Source organism: Nuphar pumila, chromosome 1, assembly GCF_984573655.1.
Source record: "Nuphar pumila chromosome 1, dmNupPumi1.hap1.1, whole genome shotgun sequence".
Taxonomy (NCBI): domain Eukaryota; kingdom Viridiplantae; phylum Streptophyta; class Magnoliopsida; order Nymphaeales; family Nymphaeaceae; genus Nuphar; species Nuphar pumila.
In genome coordinates this window covers 29,788,812-29,804,465 of record NC_143249.1, presented here as the reverse complement: position 1 = coordinate 29,804,465, position 15,654 = coordinate 29,788,812, and positions in this window count along the sequence as shown.

The window sequence follows — 15,654 nt, the reverse complement described above, 5'->3', positions numbered from 1 at the left end:
TATTTTTTATTTTTGTTTTTTAGAATCTTTGTTTGAGATACTAAAGGGGCCCCACAATGGTGTTGTTGGGGGCTCCCAACGACTCTATTGGGAGAACCCTTTAGTCTCCCCTTGCTTATAAATAAGGGGAACCCCCTTTATCTTTGTATTGCTTTTAGAAAGCTCCTTTCCAATAAAAGGAGTATTTATTTTATGTGTATAGCCTTGTTGTAAGGCCTTTCGTATATCCTTTAGTGGATTTCCTCTCTTATGCTTGTTTCTTTTGTCAAGTGTTGGACATAGTGAATGAATTTGCATTCTTGAGTTCTTCCGCATACTTCATTACATCTTCTGCATCATGGAACCACTGGACTAGATCCAGACTCTGGCTTCCCACTAGATATAACTACATCAAAAAAGAGATCCATTTCAGGATGTTCGTGAAGTTTATTAGATGTTGCTATTCTCAAGAATGTAAGATTTAGCTAGCTGATGCTAATTTAGCGATGCAAATCTGGTTCTTTAGTTGAAAGGCTCTTCCTTCTAATTCGATTGATCTTTCTCTGTGTCAGAGTTACCTTGGAAGATACAAGCTTTTTCTTTCTCCAACAGTACTTGGTTTGAAGTTTTGGATTTTTCTTTTCCAAACACAACCTTTGTAGTTTAATTACTGGATTTTTATTAGGATAAAAGTTCAAAGTAGTTTTTCACATTGCAATACAGAAGAAAAAAGTGCAATGTAATTTTCTTACTTTGGTTAACAAAGGCCAGATTTGTGTGAATTATTTGAATTCTTATTCGTAGTAGGAATTTCTCCATTTTTGTAACGTTCGGGTGTGGTGTAATCCCCAACAAGGTGGGTTTGAATCCACTTGGTTCGGTAGGTGTAAAGAGGTGGGACCCCCTCTCCCATTAAATGGGTAGTGGGGAGAGGGAGTAGACTCACCTCTTCTCTCTAATTAAGAGGAAAACCCCCTCTCTTTGATGATTTTAGTAGTGGGAGAGAGGGAGGTAACTCTTCTTAAAAAGGAGGATTAGTGAGGTGGGCCCCACCCATGGCTTATAAAATGCCATGGGCCCCCTCTTGTCCATTTTCCTGAGACAGAGAGAGGAGACAGAAAGAGAAAGAGAGATTGAGAAAGATGTAGATTGAGTAGAGAAGAAAGGAATAGACAGGAGAGGAGAAAAAGAAGGAGCGGTGAGGACAACGTCACCACCGGTAAGTTGATTCTTTAAAAAAAAAAAAAACTGGCAACCACATTGGTTGCCGACTTTAATGGAGGGGCCCAATCAAAGAGAGAAGGGCGGGGACAGGGATCAATCCTGTCCCTGCTGCCCTCAATGGGGAGGCGCAAAGGGGATCCTCCCCTTTGTCCTCACCGCCAGCAACACAATTGTCGATAGCTTGCTTTTGCTGGAAAAAATAAACAGAAAGGAGGGCGGACTGCCGCCGCGATAACGGTGGGAGACAAGAGGGTTGCTCTGCCTCAACTGCCGACAACCATATGGTTGCTGGAGGTTATAATATCAGAGAGAGAGAAAGAGATTTTACTCTATCTCAACCTAAAAAAAATCAAACTGTCTCGATCCAAACTTAGTGAAACTCTCTATCTTATCTCGTACTGCATACCAACCCAGTTTGGGTAACCAGACTGAGTTGGGTCTGAAAATATATATATACCAGACTGACTTGGTTTGGATGTATTCTAAACCAAGTAGGGTCTACTTTTGGCAGACTGACTTAGTCCAGACCGAATTGGGCTTACTCTTGACAGATCGACTCGGTTCAAACCGAGTTGGGTCTACTGTTAATAGACTGAGTTAGTCAAGTTTGAGAAAAAAAAGAGTCTATCTCGGGTTTATAATGAACCCACTCGATCTGCGATTTGTGTAAGACCGAGTTGGCCAGACTGCCCGGTCTAGGTGCGATTCAGACCAAGTCAGGTTAGTGTTAACCCAAACTGACTCGCTATGGGCATTCTCAGACCGAGTTAAAGCCAATCGGCCAATCGGCCAACCGACTTGGCCTGGATGTGATCCAGACTGAGTCTGGTAGAAAAATAAATAAAATAAAATAATGAATATATATGTGGTTATGTGTGGGGGTATATATATAGACATAGATTGAACATGGTGAATGTCTCAATTTTTAATAAGGGTCAGATCTAGGTTTGGATCCGAATCGGATCCAAACTCAGATTGGATCTTGTCTACTTGCGGTAGATCCAAAATAAATTTAGATCCAGTTGGGTTCAATTCAAACCCAAGCACATTTCATCGTTGATACCACACTTGTACTAAACCCATTATGAACAAAGTTTGGATTAATCATATCGGATTCAAGATCCTATCGAATCTATGCCTGAAAATTTAAAAGATTTGCATCAGAATAAGATTGGATTTGGATTCCAAACTCAAGCAAAAAATCTAGTTGAACTAAATTTGGACCAGAATGAGTGTGAATTCGGTACGATGTAAAGACAAGATGGGACTTAGCACAGAACAATTCTGGGATAAAGTTTCATTTAGTCCAGGGATGGTCAAAAAGTAAAAAGATCATTTTGCCCTTGTTATGTCTGATTAGTAGATTAGGCATAACTTTTCACATCGATATCTGATTAAAGTAATTTTTGAATTCTTAGATTCTTCTTTTTGAGTGGGATATATGGGCAGGGGACATAATGACAAATTATGATAAAATAGAGTCAGAGTTTGGCATGAAAGTTAGGGATATTTTTATAATTTTTACAAAGATGAGACTCTAAATAATTATATCAGATTTTCATTCTATTTCATATTATAACTTGTGAGAAGACTATGGTTATTCATTAAATTTGGAATTTAAGTATTCTAGGTAAGTGAACATTTGCAAATTTCTCCTTAGTTAAATAAAATATGTGCTAGTTAGTTTATGCATTTTGCAATGTGATTTCATGTGTTATAAGTATGTTAGTGTTATCGTGTTTTGAACAAAACAACTGAGTAGCATGCTTAGGAATCCATAATTTTGATGTTCAGTATGATGCTTAAAATTTTTGACACATATTATATATTTTTTAACTTATAACATGATTTTGATTATGAATATATTTTATATGGAGAAAATTATGATATTGATACATGTAAAATGTTGTTAAATGTGAATGTTTGACTTTGAGAAATAAGAGTAGAGTTCCAGAGTTTCAGGATAGGACTTGTCCTGAGAATGTTACGCTTTTGCCTTGGGAGGGACATTGTAAGTGTCATGACATAATGGGTTGACTCTGTGGTGGGTTGTTATCCTTATAAATGTGACATGTGTTTGTTAATACAAGTTAAGAGTAGTTAGTCAAAATAACTTGATGGCTAAATAATGCACTAATGCAAAGAAATGAAGGTTGAAAGAATAATACACATCGGATAATAATACAAAGTATGATAAGAAACTCTACTAAGAGACATATGGTCTAGAGCATTGTTTGGGGTATGAATACCTCGTTCATACCTCAATATTTGCTCAAAAAAATTTAGTGGTTAAAAACAATGCCCAATAGATACATGTAGGATGTAGTATGAACCATAAACCTTGGGGGCAGGTATAGCTCCTCGGACACCTTGGGGGCAGGTAAAGCCTATTGAGATCTTTGGCTAGCTACTGATGAGCATTTTGAGGATCTCAGATTACAATCGACGAACAAGCTACAACGATTGTGAGTTCATAGTCTGAGTCGGCTTGGACTATTGTTATGGGTGGTATATATGTCTGGCCAACACCGTAGACTTTGAGTTGTATACATGGATTGCTATGCCCAAAGAAGCTATTTTTGGAATAGCCGATTAGAGTAAAATGTGAATGTCTACATTGAAAATGACGATAGAGAAACAATAAATGGGGATAAAATCTATAAATAACATACATGCTTAGTTAGCAAACTAAACTACGATTAGAAGCTTAGAGCTCACTACAGTTGTAACAGTCATATCTTATTTGTAAATATAAACTTACTGAGTTATAAACTCACCCTCACTTGGTTACAATTGTAGGTTCAAGGACTGTTGTTGATCGAAGGACTTGACCTTAGACTCAGACTCGGTTACTATCAAACATTAAAGTACTTGAAGCATTTCATTTCACTACAAGAAAAACGTTAATTAGCGATGAAAATAAACTGTCACAAATTTGTGACGGATTAGCTAGAGAAAACTATCTCTCACTAAAATTTAAATTATTTGCAGAATTAGCGACGGAAAAAATTTGTCTTAAGACCCATCGCAACTTGGCGATGGATCAGCGACAAAAATTTTTCGTTGCTACTCCATCGCCAAGTGGCGACAGAATTGTTCTGTTGCTAATTTCTCTCGTAAAACCGTAATATGAGCCCCCTTCTTTCCCTTTTTGTTTCATCCATCGCCCGCCGCCAGTCGACCTCCCCCTTCGACTCAGTTCCCCTCTCACCTCCGCTCCCCTCTCTCTCGCTCTCGTCATTTTTCTGGCCGGTGAGCCCCGTCCGGCGAGCCCCTTCCTACCTCACCCCTTCGGGGTTTCCTGAAACGGCTCCCCACCACCCTCTGAGCTTTCAAGTAGTCGCAGAAGGGGACCTAGGTTGTGACCTCCTCTCTTGTTCTCCTCTCATTCCCTCTCTCGCTCTCTCTCTCTCGTTGCTCTCCCTCTGCTATTTCTAGTGAGCCGACGACCCCAACCCGCTCTCCCTGCGCTGACCCTGCCCGCGATGATCGTCAGCGCCTCTCATAGATAACCCTTTCCCTCTTGTTGTTTCCCCTTGAAATCAGGGTCACTAGAGGTCTGGCAGAGGGCCGCCAACCTCTGTCGGAGCCTCCCCCTTCCCCCTATGGTTGCCAGAAGGCCAACAGAGGCTCGACAGCCTCTGTCGAGCCCTCTCCACCCCTCTGTAGTTGACAGGGGCTGGCAGAGGCCCCGATCGCCTCTGCTAGACCCTCCCCTTGCCCTTGATCTCTTCGACAGGACAGAGGGCTTTGCCCCTGTCCTCTTGTTTTTTTCAGCAGGACAGGGGGCTTCACCCCTATTTTTTCGAATGCTGACAGAGGGCCTCGCCCCCTGTCCTCTTGACTTCTTCGGCGGTGGGGCTCTGCCCCCCTATCCTCGTTATGATCGGTAGGGGGAGAAGCCCCCTTCCCTTTTGTTTTCTCTGGCAGGGAGTGGCTCCCCCCCCCCCCTGTCCTCGATAATTTTGACAAGGGGCGAAGCCCCTTGTCTGTTTTCCCGGCAGGGGGCAGAACCCCCTGCTCTGTTATTTTGCCTCGGTAGGGGGCGAGACCCCCTACCTCGTGATTGATTCTCGATAGAGGGCTCGGCCCCTGCCTCCCGATGCTTCTTTTCTGGGGGTCCCACTCTGTGCCTCCTATGAATGTTCCGGCAGGGGGTTTCGCTCCCTGCCTTGACCTTTCTGCCGATAGGGGTAGCGCCCTTGTCTGTCTCACTTTCAGCAGAGGGTTGTGTCTCCCTGTCCGGGTTTGTTTCCGACAAGGGGGCATCACCCCCCTTGTCATCGGGTAATAAACTTCATTTTAACACAGTGTCTCATGCAGATTCTGCAACGGATCCCGCTTGTGCCCTGTGACCCGAGCCTCGCATCACTTACACACGTAAGCGCTCGCAGCGACACAACCTCTCGAGGTAGGGTCCAGTCGCACGAGGACTTTTGACGAATAAAATAAAGAAAATATATATAAATTACTTGTTTTCGTATTTGCTTTATGGTAAATTTTGCATGCACAGTTCCTTAATTGTCATTATTTTGCTTCGTGTGGTTGTTCTGGTTGTAGTCATAATTTATGGACTCAATTAGGCCTGATATCATGTACAAAGTATAAAATTCATCTGGATGTGTTACTTATAACTAAATGTACCTGAATTTGTTACTCAGAAAAAAAATGCAAAGGCAAAAGTAATGCAAATCGGGTAAATACTCGTGGTGAGTAAGTGATGCAAGCGCATCACACGTTATTTGATTTTTTGGATGCAACACTTTTTTGTTTACACACTCACTTAGTTGTGGATATCTGAGACTGCTTTGATGGAGTTCGGAGATCATGTTGAACATGATTTTAATGTATGAAAATAGAAGTATTCTTATTTTTGGAGTTCGGATTTTATGCTAGTCATGGTAGTAGTTAGCGGGATATTGGAGTGTATTTGCTACAGGTACATTTTTGACATTGTTTTGATATGAATGATTTGAATGTATTGCAATATTTGATGTGACTGTTTTCATGCTTGCATGAAGTTATTTTTAATTTGATTATATCTTTCATGTGAAATTGTATCATAAAAATATGTTTCAAATGAATGTATCGTGTTATGAATGGGTTTGTACATGAAAATGAATGATAAGTTATCAATGCTTCAAACATGCTTCAAATGAATGGTTTTGCACATGAAAATATTAAGTTATCAATGGATGCATCATAGTTCTTGTGATTGAATGACATCATATATATACATATATATATATATATATATATATATATATATATGTGTGTGTGTGTGTGTGTGTGTGTGTGTGCGTGATATATATTTAATCATTACATCCACCATGAATGCATCATAAATTAAATATTTTCTTCATCATAACATTCTTATTATTCTCTTTTAATTTGTTAGGATAATATCTGTAACATTATAGGACATTGATGTGATATGAATGATTTGAATGTATTGTCATGTTTGATGTGATTGTATCTGTAACGATCCCAACTTATACCCCTTGAAAATGCAAAAATATTTTTTTTTCAAAGCGGAAAACTTCTCAGAAACCAGGGGTCCTCATAGTTTCAATTTCAACTGGATAGCCCAACACCATAAAAGAACTTACAATCATCATCAATAAGAATCAAAGCAAAACTCTTTATTTAGAAATCACGAATCAATTTCAGAGACACTATTTATTCAATAGAATGTAGTTAAAGAACTGACTAAAATAAAAGAACTGAAAAACAAAAATAGATCTGAAAGACAAAATGAAAGAGTCACTCTATCCATAAGTGAAACCGTCAAAGACCAAGCGTGATCCTCGTGCCTCACAGTAGCTGTCAACTTCACTGATCACCGGTTCCTGCGAAAAGCCAATAAAGTAGGGTGTCAGAACTGAAATTCTGAGCATAGTTACTTCTAGTGAAATAAGGTGAGACAAGAAATATAGATAAGATTTTATGTAATAGTTTGAGTGAGTGCAAATATAACAATTTGCAGCTTTTAAGTAATTATACATGTAACAGGTTACATATGGTAAGCAGAAAGAAACAGTAAAGCAGTAGCATATAACAAGAACTAAGTAATCAAGTCTGTCAACATGCCTTTAGGAAGTAAATAACATACACCCACCATCATATCATGATTTAGATAATAATTCAAATATGCATGATCTAGTGTATAGCAGGAAAATACATGATTATGTGCAATGCATGATTCCTTTTATTATCTTTCATTTAAATTTCTTTTCTTTTCATATGCATGCCCTATTAATTGCATACAACTTTAAGTTTCTCTTTTTAATTTCTATTGCCCGCAGATACACCAAACGGGTATAAATCCCGATGTTAAGTTAGGTTCTCAGGGTAACTTAGCACACACATTTGTATTTTATTACTGAGTTCCAAACTCAACCCTCGACCGAATTACCTTCGAAATATTAGAGCTCTACATCTAATGCCGGGGACATAAGAGACACCCCACGCCCACAAGTGTCACTTCCTTGGTACCAAAACAATCACAGTTGTGACAAACACACCACCCCCAGGTAAAGTGGCGAACTCTCCCTAAAACCGTGGGCAGAAGAAGGAACCTCAATATCGGGTTCAGGAGACCAAATTTCAGCACACGGAGTTTTTGTATCCTCACAGTCTCCCCAAGACCGGATCTCTAAGATCTCCATTCTCCAGATAGAAGATCTCAGAACATATATTACATTATTCTTATTTGTTATATTTTTATTAAAGTCAATTCTTTAAGTTTGCAACACCATATGCAAAAGTAAAGTGAAAACCCGTATCCTCCCTTGCGGGGACCCTTGCAGAACTTCAGCCCGTGAGGACAACTAGAACAATGTAGTAGTGTGTCATACCAACTTGTATGGTTTAAGTGATGCAAATAAAATTATATATGAAAAGAAATCAAACCCACGACTCTGCAGGCCAGTGATGGTCAATTTAGGCCACTGATGCATCACTTAACAAAACCAAAGTAGTGTTTTATTCATAACACTAGGCCAAAGTGCCAAATGCATGTGCACTCATGCAAAAACAAACTCAATCATAAGCATGTCATTTCTCAATCATATGCATCCTTGTTATGTGTGTTACCTACATCACATACGTGTATTAACCAATGCATATCTCCTTTGAGTGTGTGAGTGTACACCTAAATTACACATACTCATCAAGCATACATGCTAAAAAATATCAATAACCGAGCCATGATCACATTCATGATTGCACAACTAGTACAATGAAATACTAAAATAACATTTTACATATTCACCAGGCAGAAGTGTAAGTTTCTGCATATGCTAGGGAAGATGGTCGGGCTTACCAATCCCGAACCCCCATCCTCCTAACTAAATAGTCAATTTAGTCCAGTTGACTACATATCAACCCATCATATTGAAATTACATGGACTTTCATGAAAGAAGAATACAGTTTGCATAATACCAGGAGTCGGTACCACGAAAAAGTATTCACATTTGAAAACACAAGGATCGACTGATCATGACCCAGGGCCTACGATTTCAGGTAGCCTTCATATGAGGCTTGTGCATAACTTATATGATAAACCTATCTAACAGAACCAGTAATATATATGCTACAGAGATAGAACTGATAAACCTCAGGCATGAGCAGATAAAACAAACTATCAAGCATAAAATTTGCATGGTACGTAGGGCTGACCATTTCGAACATAGTTAGTCTAATGCACGTATACCAACACGCATTCAAGCTTCTCATATCCCTATTACCGCATCAGTACAATCCCCACACAACACACAATTTTATAACAGAGTTTTACCCCTAATCTGCACTAACACAGCCCAAAGAAAATGGGTACCTAAAACATATTTTCCCAGTCAAAAAAAAAATTAGTTGGGCACCAATCAGATTTCCCCCCTTTTTTTTTAATTAAACGAGTCACAGGCCAGCACCCAGTCGACTGGGTTGGCTGGGCCTGCTATGGCTCGGTCCAAAAGATGCAGAGCACCCAGCCTACTGAGTCGATTGGGGCCCTGCTAACACAACACCCAGCTGACTGGGTCGGTTGGGCCTGTCGCCTCCTACCAGTGTACTGGTGGTCAACAACATTGAAACCTTTTTTTTTTTAAAGAAAGGGAAAGTAAACGGGAAACAAACAATTGAGCCATGGAGAGCGACCCACAGTTCGCCCTCCATGTCTCTTAGGCCACACAGTCAATATAGGGTTCTTTTTATTTTTCCATGGATTCTCATCCCCAAACCCTACACGGAATCGAACTGATATTTGATCCCTCATCTAGATTCAAGAGGAGCAATGTACCTCTTTCTATGATTTTTCGACGATCAGAGGCTGCAGTCGCGAGAGCAAGGTTGGTTGAGGTCAAATCTTTCTGTTGTCGAGCTTGGGTCAGGGGGGAAATAGCGAGAAGGAGGTGGAAAAAGGGGCTTCACTCGTCGAGAGTGGAGTAGATGCCTGCCTCAGATGGGTGGTTGTCGGCGACGATGGCTCTGGATCGGCCGACGTCGTTGGCTGTTGCAATGCAGAGAGCGCACGAGAGAGGGAGAAAAAGAGAGCCGAGTGAGGAGGGTGAGACCCTTTCCATCCCCCTTTTATCACACTGAAACCCCCTCTTCTCCGAGAAACGCGAGGTTGGTTACACCTTCTGTAACCGCCCCCCTCTTCCCCTTCGATATTTGCAAGAATTGTGCCCTAGGCACGATTCTTGTTTCCCTTTGTTTTATAAAGTGCAACCCGGGTCTGGGTTTTAAAACCCTACCGGGTTACAAATCCGGGTCGGGTCCGACCTGGGTCTGTGTGTTTTTAAAAGATTTTTTTTTTAAGACACGGGTTTTACAGTATCCATGCTTGCATAAAGTTATTTTCGATTTGATTATGTGTCCATGAAATTGCATATCATGTAACTGATCTAAATAATATTTTTATTTGTTAGAATATGGTTTGTGGAGGTAACAGTGGTCGAACACTCAGTGGTCGAGGACCAAGTGGAGGTCGTGGGACATCATTAGGTAGATATCTTTGTGTTATATTTAAATATAGACATTCATTATGTTTTTGCTTATATGTTGATTTAAAAATTGTTACTTATTAATCGTCTTTATAGGATTCTAGCTCAGTTATAGCCAGTCTTCGTTTTCACATAATGCTTCGATAGGTATATCTTTTAAATAATTATATACTTGATTAGTTTAAATGTGCATTGTGTGAATTTCTAACTCATTATTCTTTAAGTAATGTTTCGCCTACACATGACCCACATACACCAACTACTCATACACATCACGAGACAATGCCGGATGCCAGGTCTTCTCAGTTTGACACATGATGACTCATTCAAATAGTATATATCGATAGTCGGTCATAAGTATTTCATTGTCACTTGTTCAATACTTATCTTATAAATAATATATATCGACAGTCGATTGTTAATGTGTATAAATTCATGTGCAGTGCGAGGTTCGAGCCACAAGAAGTAATACGAGAAATTAGGAAGTCATTACTTCAGCATCTTCCAGGACCGGTCGTTCAATGGAAAGAGTACCTGAAAGAGGTGTTGGACAGATTATTGTCCTGATTCATGGTATCTAATCGTTTATCATAACTGATGTGTTTCATATTAAATTTTTTGTTATAGTCATGTGTGCCAACATTATGAAAGTATTTGTAGGCCTTGCATCGCTTCACGATAGCGAACGAGGAAAAGGACGCGAGGGTAGTGTGGCAGAAGGTGGCTTCCAATTGATTTGTCGACATGCTGCACAATATGAAGATTGCAACAATAAAATCAGCTGGTGGGATAGATGATCGACTGCAGTGGAAGAGTCATGGCTCTTCTACTATCAGGAAAGATTATTGGGAAAGAATGTGCAACAAGTGGGCGAGCAATGAATTTCAAAATCGCTCAGCAAAGGCTGCACAAAACCGAGCAAAGATGCCTGATGCCCATCTATACATAGGTGGATCTAAGACTTTTGGGAGCCACTAGAAGAAAATGGTAACTCATCAATATATATTATTAAATTTATAAGTATTGTTGCATACTTTTTAATTGATTTTTTTATCATTTAACCTCGCAGGAAGCATAAAAAGGAGGCATTGTGTCTTACAAGGATATATTTGTTGAAACACATAAACATAATAGCACGAGAGAGTTCATATCAGAGAAGGCGAGAGCGACAACAGTATGTATTTATTGTATTAATAAATATTGTAATAAACAAGTTACCATGAATATTATAATTCTTAATTATTAATCCATACTATAATCATTATTTTGTATGAGTCATACGAGCAGCAGATGATAAAGCGATATAGCGATGACTCCACTCAACATCCACCTTTTGATCATGCAGCATGGGTGACTACAACCGGTGAACCAAAAAGGGTCATGTGTTCGGGTTTGGGAGTAAGATGAATATCACACCAGTCATTGCCTCCTGCAGCCAGGGCTCTCAGAGTTCTCCCGCCAGCATCAACTTTCATCGTCTGATTGACCCTGCTATGTCTTGGGATGGTGTCTGTCAGCATCTTGAGGACAAAATGTGTGACTTTTTACATGAAGCCATTTCCAACCTTATCCATAATGAGTTGTGCAACTTTTTTCGTGACAGGGGAACTTCGTCTGCATTCAACATGAGCTCTGGTGCCTGTCAGGTATAAAGATTCATGTAATTTGTTTCATGTTGTTAGATTTCAGGCTAGTATATACATGATTGAATCACTATGAATTTTTTTGACACCTTTGGAACACATATATGCTTGATTGAATCACTATACAATTTTTATGACACTTTTATGACACATATACACATGATTGAATCACTATGAAAGTGTTTTGGCAACCTTACAACACATATAAGCATGATTTAATCACTATAAAATTTTTTTACTGCCATATAACATATATATGCATGATTGAATCACTATGAAAGTTTTTTGACAACCTTAGAACACATACAAGCATTCTTTCATCACCATGACAACCTTAGAACACACATGAGCATGATATTAGCATATATGAAAGTTTTTTGATTGCCTTATAACACATATATGCATGATTGCATCAATATGAAAGTTTTTGATTGCCGTAGAACACATATATGCATGATTGAATCACTATGAAATTTTTTTGACAACCTTAGAACACATATAAACATGATTTCATCACTATAAAGTTTTTTTACAACCTTAGAACACATATATGCATGATTGTGATACATAACACATTTATTTGACAGCCTTATAAACCATATATGCATGCGTGAATCACTGTGACATTTTTTTACAACCTTAGAACACATATCTGTATGATTGAATCTCTATGATTTTTTTTGTCAGTCTTAGAACACATATCTGAATTCTGTTAATGTCCTTCACTTTATTGCTAGTCTATGTGTCATTCAATCATTTACTTTGATTGCATTAGATTAGGTGCATTGCATATAATTTATTTCATTATATTTTATTTATCAATACTAACATTTTGTTTCTCTTGTAGGATGTTGAAGATGATCAGCATAGAGGAGCTGATGGAGGCATGGATGAAGGGGCAGATCGAGAAAATGAAGAGGATGATGCCCTGAATCTTGGCGAGGATTAGCTTCATGTGTTTAATTTGTTTCACGTACTTGTAACTAATTAGAACTTGGCAATAACTGTATTGGGTTGTTAAATTTGTTTCCTTATAACTTGTGTTAAATTTGTTTCACCTGCTTTATATATGTATTTTTTATGTGTACTTTGTTTTTTATACACAAGGTTATATAAATTGTATAACGAGAATTTTTTCTCGATATTCATATTTCAAAAAAAAAACAATAAATTTGTGACGGATTAGCGACGGATTATCCGTCGCTAATTTAAATCTGCCGATGTTTTGTGATGAAATTTAATCTGTCGCTAATCCCTCGCTAAATTGTCGATGAACATTAGCGATGGATACGTATTCGTCGTTAAATTTTTGCGATGTATTAAATTTTGTCGTAAAACCAAATCAGTCCTTATTTAGCGACGGATTAGAGACGAACATGATTCGTCACTAATCCATCGCTAATTAATGATGAAATAGCGACAGATTAGTTATATCGCTATTTAGCGACCAGGATTATGCGACGGACCCTTTCTGTCGCTAATCCGTCGCTAAACACGTTAGCGACGGATTAGCAACGGAAATGATCCGTCGCTAATCCGCATTTTTCTTGTAGTGTTTCATCTTTGTATTTTCTTTTATTAGGATTATGTAAATTGAATACTTTCAGTTGAAATGGTATCATTACTATTGATGAATATATGGATCTTATTACCATTATGAAAAATAATAATTTGCCATGATTTTTAGGTTAATTTGATAAAAAAAAATTGAAAACTATCATCCACAAACCCGAGCTCGAGAGGCCCAGATTTGGGTCGTTACATGTGGTGACATTTGATGGCTTATAAGAAATTGGTAAAAGCTGGAACTAAGAAATGCATAATTCTATGTCTCCCAATTAAACCACCATCACGGTCTCCCTTTGTGTTAACAACCTTGTTTGCAGAAATTTGAAAAGTGCAAATTTTGTACTTATATGAATTTTATCCGTAACCCAGCTTTATGAGTTTTGCATTGGTAAGGCCTCCTCTTGTGATTCCTTATGGCTATTATTGGCTTGGATTGTACCAGATTTAATTCATTTAACCTATCTTTTAGGCGTGTATATATATATATATATATATATATATATATATATATATATATAGAGAGAGAGAGAGAGAGAGAGAGAGAGAGAGTTCACCTGTTTTTGCCGATGGCCTCGTTAGGGCATGTTTGCGTGAAATTTTAAAATTTGTGTTATTGATTTTTCATACCTTAAAAAACCCTTCATGTGAAAACCAGAAGAATTAAATGTTGATTCTCAATAAATCGACCATGTAAAACATATTATCTTCACAGTTAAAATTTTAAAAAAAATGAAAAAATGGTACAAAGTACACATGCACACCATACACGGATAAATTCATGCACGCCCACCCTGCTTCTGTGTGCATGCAGAAGCCGTCTATAAAGATTAAAACGCAAAACGCATAATATAAAAAAAAGGAGAAAATCAGAAAAAAGGTAGTCATGTGCTTCCCTTTACTATTGCTTTCCCTCCCATTCTAGAAATTGAAAAAAACATATTCAATAGAATATTGGGAGGATAGCCAAAGTGAAGTCCTTGGTATAAAAAAGCTTCATTGAAACGCTCACAAACTTTTCTTGATCTTGAATTATTCTTCTACCAGCAATAGCCCGGTTTTCAAGAAAAATTGTTAGACTCAAATGGTAAGTAATCCACAAGCACCACAATGTGAAAAACAAGGAAAAATATTCTTGCCCCAAGATGGTTGGCGTCGTGGGGTGGGGGTCTTGGCCGCTAGACTGGCAGTCAAGGTTCGATTCCCAAGCACCTCTGTTTAAGCCGATGCATAGTATAGTCCCTGGGGTCAAGGGTTCTGGCCTCAGAGTTTTACGCTGCTGGCATGATGACTGCAGGTACGGCAAACTGAGCCAGCGTGACCAGGTCTTCATGTCAGGTGTGGTTTCTTCGGGTTATAAACTAAAAAAACAAATCTCCAAACTCATCTCTTTTGCAGTCATACGACCTATTGGAAAGAGGATCGGTTCAACTTTTTGTAAGTGAATCCATTATGTTCTTTTCACCATTTTACTACATGAGCTATATGAACCAAATATGATGAAGGGCAACATAGTGAACTCCAAAACTCATTGTTATGGGGCCAAAATTACACATATCAGGCCCAAATTGACGGCCTTTATGTAAGAGAGAAACTGAGTACCTACACATTGGTATTGAAATCTTGCTCCAATTTAAACACCTAGATGGTTGGAGCTAGGGGTGTAATATCCGAAAATTTTGTAGAATACAACAACAACAACAACTACAACTACGCCTTCATCCCAAAACAATTGGGGTCGGAGATATGAACCAACAAAGAAAATCATTATGGGTCTTCCACAAGAATCCTTCTCCTCCATTCATTTCTATCCAATGCCATGTCCTCAGTGAGGTTCAAAGCATTCATATCCTTTCCTATCACCTCCATTCATGTCTTCCTAGGCCTACCCCGACCTCTTTTAACTAATATATTTTCCCATTTCTCCATCCTTCTAACTGGAGCATCATTAGGCCTTCGTCGAATATGTCCAAACCACCGTAAACGATTCTCTCTCATCTTATTTTCAATGGGTGCAATGCCTACCTTCTTACGTATCTCTTCGTTCTGAATCTTATCTTTTATTGTATTTCCACACATCCATCTCAGCATACGCATCTCAGCTACACTCATTTTTTGAATATGATGTCGCTTGGCAACCCAACATTCCGTACCATATAGTAAAGCGGGCCTAATAGTCGTCCTATAAAACTTTCCCTTCAACCGCAATGGCATTCTACGATTGCACAACACTCCA